Genomic DNA, 16,846 nt, shown 5'->3' with positions numbered 1-16,846 from the left:
TTATTATAAAAAATTTCTGATAAAAACGCTGACATAAGTGTCCAATGATTTTATTAGAGGAAGTTGTGTTTTAATTTTCAACTCTCTAACCTCAGTACTTTCCGAGATATAAGCATTTTGTGCCTAGGATCTTTAATTTCTTTGAAAAAGAACATTTTCTCAACTTCTAAGGCAAATTTTTTCATTGTTAAGAAATTCTGACAAAAATGCTGAAATAGGTGTCCAATGGTTTTATCAAAGGAAGTTGTGTTTTAATTTTAGACTCTCTAACTGGATTATGTTCGGAGATATAAGCTTTTTGTACCCAGGATCTTCAATTTCTTAAAAAAATGTTTTTTTTTCACATTCTAAGGCATTTTTTTTATTATAAATAATTTCTGACAAAAACTCTGATATAGGTGTCCAATGACTTTATTAAAGGAAGTTGTGTTTCAATTTTCAACTCTCTAACTTCAATACTTTCCGAGATACGAGCTTTTTATGCCTAGGATCTTCAATTTCTTGAAAAAGAACATTTTTTCAAATTCTAAGGCGAATTTTTCCGATAACCATTCAGTTGTTTGTCGAAAATTCACTTTCTTGATCAGTTTGCATAGGAACCATCGTTGTTTTTAATAGTAAAATTTTTGACGCACACATGTCACCGTTACTACTAGATTCAAGTAGTAATAGTTAAACATGATTAAATACTTAAATCTGCAAAGAATTAATGAAACCTTAAGAACATAAGGTTTGTTTTGAAATAATTTCGTCGATGGCAAGTAATATTGGAGGTATCCAAAAACGTATAACAAATAAAACCCTAATACCTGGGCGATAATTGAACAAAAGCGAAAATTTAAAAGCATTTAACCGTAAATTGGCGTTTTCGGCCACAAAGAAAACACAGAACGCACGGGCTGAAACTACAAAAGGGCCCCTTAAGGGAAAATTTAGCGGTGCGCTTGTTTTAAAATATATTTTTCGGCATCCCAATGTGAAACTACGTGCTCGGAATAGGCGGTGCAAACCGTTTAACCTGATATACGTCCACTTTTGTTACGATATATAACTACCTTTCGAGTGTCGAATATACTTTTATAATACATTTGGGTTATTGTTCGAGGCAGAAAAATCGTAAATTGAATATTGTTGGAATTTTTATTGTGAGAGCGGGTTTAGGAGAGAAATCACTTACAATTTAACCTTTTTTTTTCAGGTGCAAAGTCTAAAGTTTGTTTGCAAATTCTTCTTAATCAGTCTGTATAATACTAACTACGTTCCAATATCCAAATTTATGAAGCAAATTTTACGGAATTACCTCATAGATTGAGCAATTATTTTTAAAAATAGTCTAGAATCAAGTTGTTTTTTTCAAGATTCATGTAGTAAGGTATAGTAATATAATATTTAGAAAGAAGTGTAAATCACACTGAGAAGGAAAGCTAATGAATCATGAAAAGAGAAAGAATATGGTAAAGGAGGAATATAGAATCAATATCATTGGATGTTCCTCCTATGTCCATTGGAGGTTTGTCTTGACAGAACTTTCTTAAATTTTAAGACACACTAGTCGAGTGACCCCTCTTTTCATACAGTTTTTGTATATATTATACGATTTTGTTAAATATTTAATTTCGTCTAGGCATTTGAGTGCGTTTAACCATCTTAGACAGAGAAATAAGAATAGGAGAGCCTGGAAGCTTTGTTTTATTTCTTCCAGAGAATTGAGTGCATTTGGCCACATGACTGAGAAAAAAGAGAGGGATTCTTGTTACTTTAATGCCTGGACGAGTATTATTATCCATTTCAGAGAGAGAAAAGAGGAAAGGAAATCCAGGAAGATTTGTTTTATTTCTTCCAGAGAATTAAGCGCATTTGGCTACATATATTATAGGATTTTGAATATACATTTTCACAAATATTTAATATCGTCAAGGCAATTGAGTGCATTTAACCATCTTAAGAAGGGAAAAGAGAATAGGAGCCACTCAACTGCCTAGACAAATAATTTAATTATTCCAGGCAGTTGGGTGCATCTCTGAGAGAGAGAAAGAGAAAGGAGAATAGGAGAGCGTGGAATAGTAGTTTTGTTTCGTTCAGAGAATTAAAGGCATTTGGTCACATAAGAGAAAAAGCTGCCACTCAACTGCCTGAACGAATATTTTAATTGTTATAACCACCTCAAAGAAAAAGGGGAATAAGAGAGCCTGGAAGACTTGTTATTACTTTCAGAGAATGGAGTGTGTTTGATTATATACCAGAGAGAGAAAAGAGCTGTTATCTAACTGCCTAGAAGAACATTTTAATTATTCCAGGCAGTTGAGTGCGTTTAATCATCTCAAAGAGAGAAAAGCAAATAAGAGAGCCTGGAAGATTTCTTATATTTCTTCCAGGGAATTGAGTGCATTTGGCCACATGAAAGAGAGGGATACTTGTTACTTTAATGCCTGGACAAGTATTTTAATTATTCCAGGCATATTGAGTGCATTTAACCATTTCAGAGAGAGAAATAAGGAAAGGAAGCCCTGAAACATTTGTTTTATTTTTTCCAGAGAATTAGGTGCATTTAGCTATATGACAAAGAGAGAGAGAGAAGAGAGGGATAGCTGTTACTCAAATGCCAGGACGAATATTTTAATTATTTTAGGCAGTTGAGTGTATTTAACCATTTCAGGGAGAGAAAATAGAAAAGGAAGCCTTGAAAGATTTGTTTTATTTCTTTCAGAGAATTGAGTGCATTTGACTACATGACATTAAAAACATAAAAACTACATGAAAAAAAAGAGATAAAGCTATCACTCAACTGCCTAGACAAATAATTTAATTATTCCAGGCAGTTGGGTGTATCTCTGAGAGAGAGAGAGAGAGAGAAAGGAGAATCGCAGAGCCTAGAGAGTAGTTTTATTTCTTCCAAAGAATTTGCTCACATAAGAAAGAAAGAAAGGAGAGAAAAGAGAGTGATAGCTGCCACTCAACTACTCGAACAAATATTTTAATTATTTCAGGCGGTTGGGTGCATTTAACCACCTCAAAGAAAAAAGAGAATAAGAGAGCCTGGAAGACTTATTATTACTTTCAGAGAATGGAGTGTGTTTGATCACGTGACAGAGAGAGAACAGCTGTTATCTAACTGCCTGGACGAATATTTTAATTATTCCAGGCAGTTGAGTGCATTTAAACATTTCAGAGAGAGAAAACGGAATAGGAGAGCCTGGAAGATTTTTTATATTTCTTACAGAGAATTGAGTGCATTTGCTCACATTACATAGAGAGAAAAGAGAGTGATAGCTGCCACTGTAATGCCTGGACAAATATTTTAATTAGTCCAGGCAGTTAAGTGCATTTGAATACATGACAGAGAGAAAAAAGAGCTGCTACCTAACTGCCTGGACGAATATTTTAATTTTTCCAGGCACTTAAGTGCATTTAACCACAATCATTTTTAAAAGTTTCACGATTTTCGCCCTAGATAAAATGACTTAAAATATATTATTAGAGAAATTAAATTAATTAATTAATTGTGCAAAGTCTTGCTATAGGAATGGACTTATTTAATCTATCTTAAATATTACTTGAGTTTTTAGTCTGATTTTTAATGGACATATTTAAATTAGGATTTATACAAAAAAACAAATCAATTGTCTAATGAGTAAAAAAAATATTTAATTGTTTTAATAATTAAAAATTAAACTTTCAGCAAATATTCCCTATTACATTTCTAATTAGAGAGCAAACGTAGATATTTAATAAGAAAAAACGAGAATAAATAACATTTTAAGAGTCACTAAAGGAATAATATCAAAAGGGGTTTAACCATGAATGGAAGGTTTACTATGGCAACGTATTTACCATAACAAAAAGACTGTTCGTGGAAACTATTATTTACAATCGTAGTTTGAAACAAGCCAAGAGAACTTTACCACGCTCGTTTAATTCCATCATAGTAAAAACTAATGACCGAAGTTTAAATATTATCTCGCTCGTTCCGTTATGAAATGAAATGACTAAAAACGGCAAAGAGAAGATGATATCGACTTTTTAATAGGCAATTAGAGATACACATTCGACGGGTAGATACCTATATTGCCTTCGTTATCCGAGAGAGAAATTATATGAGAATTTCAAAATGTAATTAAGTTAATACGAAAACCGGGAATAAGATGATCGTTTGGCATTTATTTGCGAAGTTATGAGATGCTTGTGTATACGAGGAGGCTGTTGACTGCTACGGTGTAATTGGAAAGACGATTCAAGTATAAAATTATAATAAAAAAAAGAGGATTTTTATTTATGTTTTAACTGAGTTAAAACCACATGAAATTTACTCGTTTTTGAATTATGCATAAGAATCTATTGCTAGTTGGGTTTATTTTATTACATTAAAATAAAACCTAATTTTAAGGGCCAATGAACACTTGCTTGCTTCATAATTAACATTATTTTGAGTAGTGAATATTTTGAATTTTTTACCCTTATGACTTAATTAATTAATTAATGTTCGTCTCTATATAATATTTTATATAGGAACCAAATTTGTATTTATTGTTATTGAAAATCACACTATATTTCATCGTCTTGAATAATGAATAAAAATCTAATTGGGTTTAATTTTTTTTAATTAAATTTATTTATCATGTAAAACCTCGGTAATATTCATCTTGAGGATTTTAAATAGTGTCAAGACTTTATTATTTAATGGTTGATTTATTACTGAGTGTTTCAATATTTTTGGAATAAATTAATTTTAAATAATTAATTAATTTAAGGCGCCAATGAAATTTAATTAAATTTATGAATTAATAAATAGGATCATTTTAGACGATGCATATTTTTAAATTTTTACCCGTACAACTTAATTAGTTACTGCATCTTCGTCTTTATTATTCATTTATGTAATAAAGAATTTTTTATTCATTATTAATTAAAATAGAATTAAATTTATTCGTTTTTAAATAATGCATAAATAGTTATTCCTAGTTAAGTTAATTTTTTTTTAATATTAATTATTGTCCAAATAAAAAGTTGTTAATATTCAACTTAAGAATTTTAAGTAACAAGTACATTTTAATTTTTTAATATCTATTTAATGAATAATTTATTACGGAGCATTTTACTAACTTTTGCTTAAATTTATTTGCTAATTAATTTCAAGTGCAAATTTAATTTAAAAAGTTACAAAAAATTATAACTTATTTAATTAATGAATTTTCGTCTCTCTTAATATTTTACATATTAAATATTTTATTTATTACTAATTAAAATAGCATTAAGTGTATTAATTTTTGAATAATTAATAAAAATGAATTTCCAGGTGGATTTAATTTTTTTTAATTAAATAATAATATTTAGTTACCAAATATAATTTAAGTCGATAATGTTCACTTTTTAATATTATTTATTGTCCAAATAAAAAGTTGTTAATGTTCAACTTAAGAATTTTAAATATTGAGTACATTTTAATTTTTTAATATCTATTTAATGATTTATTCATTACGGAGCATTTCACTAACTTTTGCTTAAATTTATTTGCTAATTAATTTCAAGTGCAAATTTAATTTAAAAAGTTAAAAAAAATTATAATTTAATTAATTAATGAATTTTCGTCTCTCCTAATATTTTATATATTAAATATTTTATTTATTACTAATTTAAATAACATTAAATGTATTAATTTTTGAATAATAAATAAAAATCTATTTCTAGATGGATTTAATTTTTTTTAATTATATTTAGTTACCAAATAAAATTTAAGTCGATAATAGTCACCTTAAGAATTTAAAATAATCTTCTTTCTTCTTCTTCTTCTTTCAGCAACCCTTCACAGTCCACTCCTGGACATAGGTCTCCCCTATATTCTTCCATGTTTCTTTGTTCTGTGCCAGTTGGTGCTATCTGTTGCCCACTTTGTTTTTGACATCATCGAGCCAGCGTAACTGTGGTCTGCCAACGCTGCGTTTACGTATGCGAGGTCTCCATTAAACAATGTGTCTTGACCATCTCAAGTCGTCCTGTCGGACGACGTGTCCTAGGCTATGCGTGTTATGACGTCTTCAACTTTAGTTCTTTGTCTAATACTCTCATTTGTGATATGGTCTCTCAGGCTTATTCCTAGCATCATCCGCTCTATGGCTCTTTGGGTGGTCCTAAGCTTGTTGGCTGATTTAACAGTGAGTGTCATGGTTTCCATTCCGCAAGTCATCACGGGCAGTAAGCAGGCACTGAGGACTTTTCTTTTCAAATTAATTGACAGTTTACCAATGGCTGCCCATGTCAAACGAACACGTCTGTCTATTTCGGCAGTTTGATTTTCTTTGCCCAATTTAATGCAATGTCCCAAATATACATATTCTTCGACGTTGTCAATAATTCGGTCTTCTATGTGTATGTATTCGGTCTTCTATGTTTGAGAAGCGGCTTGTATCGAGAGTCGATTCTTGCATTGTTCATGGCTTTAAAAATAGCCCACAACTCTACGGAGTCAAAAGCTTATTGGGCGTTTCATTTAATTTTAACTAATTAATTAATTTTAAGAACCAATAAAATTTAATTTAATTTAAAAATTGATAAATAAAATTATTTTGAGCAGTGGATATTTTTTATTTTTTAACCTCATAACTTATACAATTAATGAGTGTCTAATAATATTTAAAATAATAAAGAAAGTATTTATTCATTATTAATTAAAATCACACTAAATTAATTGGTTTTTGAATCACGAATAAAAATATATTTTTAGTTGGGTTTAATTTTTTAAATAATTCAAGCTGCTAAAATTCACCTTAAGAATTTTAAATAACGACTAAGGTTTTATTTTTTATTAACTATTTAATGATTAATTAATTACCGAGTGTCTCATTAATTTATGTTTAAAAAACTAATTTTAAGTGCTGATTAACAGTGGCTGATTTTTTAAAATTTAAATCAAAAGTCCATAAATAATAAAACACCAATTTTTTATTTACTGGTATAACTTAATTATTGAATGAATTTTAATTATTTAACCAAATTTTATTAGTTATTAATTAAAAGCGCACTAAATTTATTGGTTTTAAATAATGCATTAAAATCTATTCCTACTTGTATTTTTTTTTTAAATATTAAAAAAACTCAAGTCACTTTTTTAGAATTTTAAATCATGATTACATTTAATTTTAATAATGATTGTTTATAATTGATTTATTATTGAGAGCCTCATTATTTTTTTTTAATTAATTTTACATAATTAAGTAAATTTAAACGCGAGTGCACATTCCTCGTTTTTCAATCAACTGCCTGGACTAATATTTTAATTTTTTTAGGCAGCAGAGTGCATTTACCCATCTTAGACTAGAAAAATCATTCATGATTTTCATAATTAATTATTATATTTTCGTCTTCATTAGCATTTAATTTATTAAAGACATTTTTAATTAAGATAAATCTCTAGTGTCCATTTTTTGTAAAACTGAGAATTCTAAATGAAAATTTTTATGATATTTAATACTTCAATAATTATACAAATTATTCATTATTTTTTAGCAATTTTATAGAAAATTAAATAATTTCAAATAAAAAATTAAATTTTAATTGTTAAGCAGTTTAATAAAAAATTATGAGATAATTCTAATGCAATTTTTCAATTGTTGGGAGACAAATAAAAAGAAAAAGATCACATTGAAAACTTAATAAAGTAAAGTAGTAAACATGGAACATAGTTACTACTATTCATGCTGATTGGGAAACTGAAACACTCTCAAAATATACGTTAGGACAGAAAATAATTAATTTCAGTTTGAAACAAAGCAGAGAGTAGTTTCCTGCAGTGAGTAGGAGTTTCATTTATAAACCAAGTGCCCATGAAAGTTTAAGTGCGTGCGATGAGTTTACAAGAATTTTTTAATATCAATATAACGGTAATGAATTTTACAATAAAATCGTTCCGTTTTAATTGAATAAACTCGCATAAATCGAATCCTTACCGGTGCCAAATTAAAAACCGTTTTGTCGAAAGTGCCAAAAAAGTTTTTTCGAGTTTCACATGCATAATTTAGCGGTAGTAATGGAATATCGCGTCGGAACAAAAAGTGCCAATTTGTTTTTCAATACTCCATGAAATTAAATGGGGAACTAATCGAAGCCCGGTCGAGTACTCGCAAATAATAATATTCTCTCCGGGGTGAAATTGCCACGCGGGTTCGCCGAGTTCTCTCAAGAGCGAATAGGAATGAGAATATTTTATATTTGCAACCGGTAGAAGCGATTGATTGGGATCTAAAATCTCTCTCTATTCCTTTTTTTTTCCCTTATAAATATTGGGATTGACAGCCCAATAATCAACGTTGATTTCTCAAGTGCTTATTGGGACTTTTAAATTATAACGATGTAAATTTATTAAAAAAATGCTGCGTTTGGAAGCCTCTTATAAGCCTTTGATATTTTACTTTTTTTATTTTTAATTAAAAGTTGAAAGAAAATATAAAGTTTAATATACAAGCTGATTGAGGAAGTGAATTCTTTAACAACTTTTACAGGCTTACTGGTCATTTAATTAAAATTTCCATGCTTAGGTATTTGAAGATTGGAAAAACTTTAAAAGGCGAATGAGATATTTGAAGGAGAAATTATTTGTAATTAAAATGATTAAGTGCACGCTTTAATATAATTATAATTTAATTTTTCATGATATTCTTACACAGATAAACTAAGGAAATGCATTTCTCAAAAGTCCTTACATGTTTAATTTATCATTTAAACAATTGGGAGTAAAAAATCCTGTTAAAAATATTTTTGTTATGAGCCAAAAGGAAATTGGAACGTAGTCAATATCATACAGACCGATCGAGAACGTTAATTTTCAATTATTAAAATATTATTCATGCTACAATTTTATGTGAATAATGAATTTATATTCTTTAGAATTTTAATTGAAATTAAAAAATGTATTTTGAATTTGGATTTAAAAAATTATTACTTTAATTTAAAAAATACCATAAATATTAATAAACAAATGAAAATGTACCGTTAATTGTTTTAAATTTATTTAAAATGCCAGATTTGCAATTGAAAAATCAGTTTATTACTATTATTCTGTTTTGTTCATTCAAATAATTTTAATATACCTAAATTAAAAGTAACACTTAACAAAAATAATTACTAGCAGACAAATTATGCTTATTTAAAAAATAATTCAATAATAATATTTAATTTATTCTTTATATTAAATTTCTCAACTGCAGTATACAAATCTGTTGGTAATTTAAAAATAAATTTTAATGAATTCTAATTGACGATTTTATCAGTAATTATTCCCAATTAGGACTAAGTTAATATTTCAAAAAATAATAAACAAATTGGGTTAATATTGAAAGAAAAAATTTTAATTAACAAATTTTGTTAATTAGTATAATTTTTTCTTATTATTATTATAAATGTATAGTATCACAGATGTCGTAAAATTATTATTTGTCTGGTAGAAAAATTTAATTCCTTGCATATCATAATCATAAAAAATATCGTCTTTAAATTTAACAAAAATATTATAATTTCATTGACTTTGTAAAAATGTATTGTATTTTATATGCAGCTTTTTTTTATGCTAAACAAAGATTATTATTATTATTATTATTCTTTACTATTAATTTTTTTAATGAAAATTCTTAAAAAAAGTTTGATAAATTCAACAATTTTTAAATTAATAATTAATTAACAAATTCAAAAACTACACTACTTAAAGCAATATCTAATTACGTAAAAATTTTTGAATAATAACTTAAAATTGATCCTTCGTTTATTATTAATTAAAAATACATTAATCGTGTAGAATAATTAATTACAATAATAGGATAATAATAAACTAAAAATTCATTATTTTTTAACATTATTTATAAAGTATTTTTTCAAATAATATTTTATAATATAAAAGCCAAAATCATTAAACCAATTTTCAAGGAAAATTCAATCATAAAAAAAAAAATAATTTAAATTTATTCATTACATAAAATTATTTCTTTCTTATTTGCAGTTTAAAAATTTATTTTAAAGAGATACAAAAATAAGAATGAATAAATAAATAATGATTCTGTTCTATTTATTTAAATAAAACTAAAGTAATAATAATTTAAAAAAATATGTTGCCAAAAAAATACGAATATTTAGAAATTAATTCAATAATAAAATTACATTTATTCTTTATTTAATTGGGAAATTAATTGCCGTATAAAATCTATTGACAATTTTAATTAACGAATTTACTTTATTAAAAGATTATTCAAAAAAAACATTAAATACAAATTTTCTTTACTATTAATTAATTAAAAGTAAATAATTCATTTAAATACTACCATTAATTTTAGGTAGTCATTCATCATTTAACAAGTATTCAAATTTTATTTCAAAATGAATTTTTCAATAGATAACTTTTTTGACTGAAGAACTAATTTTTGTTGAATATTATCGATTTAATTATAAAATTATTTTTAAAATAATTAAAAGTTAATTATTCACTCAAAAATATTTAAATGAAAAATTAATTTTATATTAAAAATTATTTACTTAATTGATTAAAAAAGGTACATAATTAATAATTAATTTCAGGTTAATATTAATGTATATAATATACCATTGGTGTCCAAAAAATTTAAATTTAAATTTTACTAGAAAAACAATTTAAATCATTGTCTAAATAATTAAAAAAAAATATTTCGACTTAAAGTGATTTTCTTTAATGACAAATTCAATGCCACTAATTATTCAAATTTATCTTTTCTCAATTGACGTGAGCATTATTTGAATATTAAATTGTAATATGTTTTCACTAAAAATCTATGTATTTTGTATAGTTTAAAAATGTTAAATTCCTTTTTGGTTAAATATTAATTTAATTATCAATTATTTTTATAAATAAGTGAAATTTAATTATTAATTTAAAACTGATTTAATGGCGAATAAAAATTTATTCCTTAATAAATTAAGCCTAAAAGAATATTCATTCAACCTCTAAATAAATAAAAACAGTATTTCCATTCAACATTAGTCTTTATTATTAAAATCCATTTATCTTTCAACAACTAAATTAAAATTAATTACGCTTTAAGCTACTTTTAATTAGTATTCAGACAGCAACTGTTAGAGATATACCAACAAGAGATTATTCATAAAAATACAAAAATAAATTGTTACGAACTATAACATTTTAACATTAAATTTTATTAAACAGAAGACTTTAAAACGCATTTAACTTCGTATAGACTTTACACGTGTGTCGCAGCTCGCTTCTATAAATTACCCTTTATCCAACCCAAAACCCGGTCACCAAGTTATGAACTCCTCGGTGCGAGAAATGCATTCCATACTCGACTGCCTTTAATTATAAAGTTTCCAGACCCACTGGTTTTCTTGAGATAATGGATTTCAAATACATGCGATTTAATGGATATTTCCACACTAAGAAGGGGGTTTTTAAACTAACTCACAAGGTGATAGGAACGGCCTGATTTAAGAACGTCATATTAAAAAAAAAACTGTAATTAATTTAGCGAGGATCTCAGCCAAATTAACAGCAGCATATTGCCGGAGTTTAATATTGAAATTCCTTAAGTCAAAAGCAACTTTCCGAAATCGATTTGGCGAAAGCAAGAGCTCTCACATATCCACACGCTGGCTTATTAATGTTGGGTTCACGTAAGATTTTGGCTTTCCAGACTCCAAAGTTTGCTCTAATGTAACTTGTACGCTTTCCTATTAAATTATTTAGGTCTGCTTTTAGCTTACAGTATGGCTATATAAGTCGCATTAATACTTAATTAGAATTGGTTTACGTATATGATGTTATGTACGGTCAGACGTATGCGGGGTGGGTTTATTAAAAACTTTTAATGGCCGCCGAACTTTACGTCCGATAGGGTAAAAAGTCAGGGCAGGTCCCGAAACTCGCTAATTCCAATTTGATAAACACCAGATGTAAATTACTGGAAACAGACCGAACAGGCCGAAAGCTTGGCAAATATTGTCCTAAATTCGTGAATGTATTTGCAAATAAACGTTTCATTACCCAGTTTGCCAATTATTTCGGCATGACCAAAATTGTAATGCCATTTCGTGTCTGGGTGCTGCCCCAGACTGATATTCCCTGATAAATTCGGTAAACAGGAATTGCTTATTATTAAAGCAGATTGCTGATTCTGATCACAGTTATTTTTCGCTTATTTATTTAAAGTATTGTCCTGCATAATTAAAAAATTAAAATAAGATAAAAGTATTTTAAGTCATTCCCTCTTTATCCCAGCAATTTTACAATATATATGATCCCAATAAAATGAAACTCCTCATCCGTACTTCTAAATTTCAAGTCAAAAACTGTCCCGTAATTCAATTTTCTAAAAGCAGTAATTTCATTTTTACTATTATCATTATTACCTAAAGAAAAAGGGAGCAAAATACACCTTCAATCTCAAACTGTATCAGATTTTCAATCGGGTAAGGATTTGCCCCCCGTTCAGCTTGACAATTTCGTGGTCGGGTGAACTTCATCAATCAATTAACGGGATACAAAAGGCGACACATAGAGAAGGTGTAAGCGGTAGACAAGGAAACAAAATTAGGTTTTCGGCGAAAAAAGTCGAATAAGGGAGTTAACGACATTTGTTTTTTTTTTAATCGAGGCAATTTCTGGGATAAATTATTGATTTATCTGGAAATTAAGCTCTCAAGGAAACTCTCCTGATATTTCTCTTATACACTGATTGAGGCAAGGAATACACAAATATTTGCATTAAATTCTTTAAAAAAAAATCAGTTTTAAAGTGGCTTACGGGCAAAACGACACCAAAAAAAATCATATTTATCCAACAAAACAGCCCGTCACGTTTTTTGACAGTCGTTAGCCGGGGTTACGTGCGAAACCGGCCAATTGAGTCTGACCCTATAAAAATCGAGAAAAAAAACCGTTTTGCCCAAAAAGAAGCAAAACACACACATTGTCTGTCGTTTTTTTTTTTCTTTTTTTTTTTTTTTTTTTTGGGATTTGCCCCAGATCGGTGTGACAATTTGCCGGTCGAGCGCACCTCATCAATCAATTACCGTGGCTTTTGTAGACAGAAAGCACAAAATAGGGTAATCTAGAAAAGAAAATAGCTGGATTGGGTAGTTGTTAAAGGGTTATCGTTTGGGCTTAATAAAGGCCAAAGGGTTAGTGGTTTTCAGTGTTTTTAAGGCATAACAGACTTAATTTATCTTAATAATTTTTAGTTTAGATCCTTTAGTATAGCAATGAATTATGACAAGCAACTAATGGTCCTATGGTTCGAACCTTTGGTGTGACCCTCAAGTCACAAAATAGTTTAAGAAACAGATGTCGAGAATAAAATAAAAAGTCTTGGTTCTTTGTGATTTGACGAATGATTAAAGAAAAACATGTATGAATTTCGTAGCCATTTAAATTATGCATTAAAGTTGACCTAAAGTGTCGAAAAATTGAGCTATAAATTATGACCAACCTGATGGGTAAAATTCAGTCCACAGATATTGGCAACTTAAATATAGTTGGACTGAAGATACCGAAACATTCGAAATTTTAGTGTATTATAAGCTGATATACCAAGCAGGATTAAATAAAAAAGGAAGATAATTAAGAAAGATAAATAAATAAAATTATTATTAAATGTCAGTCGTGTCCATTTAAATTATGCATTTAAATTGAGCAGTTAGATTGACAGCTCGAACTTTCATCTTATTTTCCATTAACACAGTCGATAAACATATTTTAATCTTATTGGAGCGGACCAGCAATGAATAATGAAGCTTAGACTAACCTTATTTGTGTTAAATTATATTTATAGCTAATTAGTGTTCATAAAATTATTTCCTCAAAAAAAAAATAATTTTTGCTATGTCGGTTCTTATTAATAAAACTTTTAATATTTAACGCATAATTTAGTTCGAGACGATTGACATTTTATAATTATTTCCTTTAAAGCTTGACTCATAAAACATACCAATCTCAAGTATTTTTTTTTGTTTACAATTTGAAGGAAATAATAATTAAAAAAATTATAAAATAATATAAAGAAAGTAGGTAATACCTTTATGGACTCTTAATAGAAAATAATAATATTATGACAATCGTGTCCATTTATATTATGCATACATATTGACTGATAAGACTGAAAAATAGGGTTGAGATACTCCTTTGATTTCTGTGTCTTTTTAGTCAAATTTTTTATTTAACGCATAACGTAATTGTAAAATATTATTGACACCTACTTATCGTGCATAATTTAAACGGGGGTGATTAACATTAAATTTTTTTCAATTTATAATTATATTAAGGGCATAAATTAATTTTAAAATTATTGAAATGTATGCTTTAAAGGAAATTAAAGTTTTGAATTTACTGGCATCTTCAGTGCAACCTCATTTAAATAATTAACTTATTCATCGACAAAATCTCTATTTGAATTATGCATGATTCAATAAATATATATAAAGTACATAAAAAGTGTTTTCTATGTAAAAACATTTACCGCGAGTAATACATTAGTCTAAATAGGTTTTTATAAGTATTTTAATCATAAGTCGGGAGCTTTTAAAAGTCTCAGACTATAAATCCGACGAAAGTAGGTTACTGTGCCTCGGAACGAACGAAACAAGTATTCAAAAACCGCACGTAGGAAGCCGAACACCCACGGACAGAAATCTGGCGAAAAGTAATCTTGGAAAGTTATTTCAATCAGAAACACGGCTTTCTCTCTTGGATGGTTTTTATGGCGGATTTAACATTATGCACACCAGAGCTAAGCGTCTTACACAAAGTCTTAACCGAGTTTCGGAGAATGTGGCGACAAGAAGTTTTGTAACTGAAGTTTCATGGCGAGACTCTCATATTTTGCTGTTTGTTAAATTTTAGCAAAGCATCACATCATATATTATTATCGTTAAATATGATTTTAGGAAATAAAACTTCGGCTATTTAAACTGGATTACTATACCTTAAATATTTCATGAAATTCTTCTGAAAAATCACTGTTTTTGGTCCATATTATCCAATCTAATAACGCTCTTTTTATACTAAATATTTATATATAAAATTATATCATATTTAAATAAACAGTGTTATTAAATTAAATAATGTATATATATTTTCTGCTAAAACATTGTTTTTCATTATCGCAACCCTTACCCCCCCACCCACCCCAAATATTTGCCCAGTAAGAGATTCTTTGAAAAAGCACTGTTTTTGTATTAAAGATTTATTAATATACACTATTATTAGATTGGATATTAACGACGAAATCAGCTGTCGGGCATGCGTATTATACTGAAAAACAATGATTTTTCAAGTAAATTTCTTACTGGTAAGTTTTGTAGGGTGGGTGGGGGGTTAAGGGTAGGGTTAATAAAAATCGTCTTTTTGCAGAGAAAATTACCTGCGAAAAAAATACATTGCAGAAATCGTACATAAATTTCATGCTTTGATTGTTCATATTGTACTAGCTAAATAACAAAAATAAAAAGCAAATAAACAAACTGAAAAGGGCAAGTAAAAAAAGATCAAAATGTCACTGCGGGATCTCTTGATCTCATCTCAGCTCTCGAGGACAAAGCTTTGAAAATTTTAAAATCAAATGGCCCATAACGAACAAAAAGAATGGCCCTTTCGCTGGAGACTGGAGACTTATAGCGATTTTGCAAGGCGACGAAGAAAATGTAAGAAAATATAACGAAATAAAAATAAAATTCCGGAGACGCTCCGCTATAAACAAGAAAAGTTTCCCTTTGTCGGAGTAATGAGCGACCGGTTCTTCTTGTTTTTCAAATTGACTGGCTCTCTCTTTAAGCCATTCGAACTTTGCTTGGAGCCAAACGAGATAGACTATAATATTCAATTTAAATTGGATATTATTTTATTTATTCAAAGATTAATAGAGCTTCTAATTAGGTTGATAATTTAGACAACTTTTAGCGGCAAAATTAGTTCAAATTCAATGTTATCTCGTTAATCTAATATTGGATTAAAAATGAATAATCTTGATTTTTCCTTATCCTTCTAAGTTATCTTAAAATGATGTAATATGTATAATCATTATGTTCGTCAATGATATTTGGGTCTTATATGGATGAAAAATTTTTGTCATCTCAATCGCTTCTAGTTTACTTTTATTCATTACGATTAATTTTATTTGTAATTGCATTACGATCATCAAAGGTACTTAGATTCAACATGCATTTATATGCCTAGAAAACAATATGATTTTTTAATATTTTCCTTATATTTACTGCATGTGATTTCTCTCTTACTCCTTACATCACCTTAAAATAATATTTTCTTTACGTAATTAAGATCTTTCAAAGAACAGGTACCATTTTATTACAATTGTTAATCACACTGGAGCTTCAAATGTATTTATATGCCCGAAAAAAAGGAAAGAAAATTTGTTTTTTTTCAAAATTGTATTTTTTTTTAATTATTCTTTCTTTCCAAAATTTTAAATTTATTTTGCTTCAAGAAATGTTTTTTTTTCAAGGACATGAATTTGACTATTTCCAAACAAGTTATTTTTTTTTATTCCTAGCTTTTTAATATTTTTTTCAAAATTGACATTTTCCTTAAAAAAAAACGGTTTTTTTCCCTTATAAGAGGGTAAATGTGTGTATAGGTAGGTTGCTAATAAAATACTTTAAAAAATTTATAATGATTTATAAAAAAAAAAAAATTAAAAAAGAAGCGTTTACACTCCTGAAAGAAAAACATTGTCAGAAAAATGACCATTTTGAAAAAGAATTTTTTTCTTCTTTTTTTTAAATTAAACAATTTAATTTTTTATGTTTCACTGCTCCTAATACCTCCATTGTTAATGATCCGTTTGTTTTTGACATTTGATTGAAATTA

Source organism: Anthonomus grandis, chromosome 22 (genome assembly GCF_022605725.1).
Source record: "Anthonomus grandis grandis chromosome 22, icAntGran1.3, whole genome shotgun sequence".
Classification (NCBI taxonomy): Eukaryota; Metazoa; Arthropoda; class Insecta; order Coleoptera; family Curculionidae; genus Anthonomus; species Anthonomus grandis.
This window is presented reverse-complemented; position numbering follows the sequence as displayed.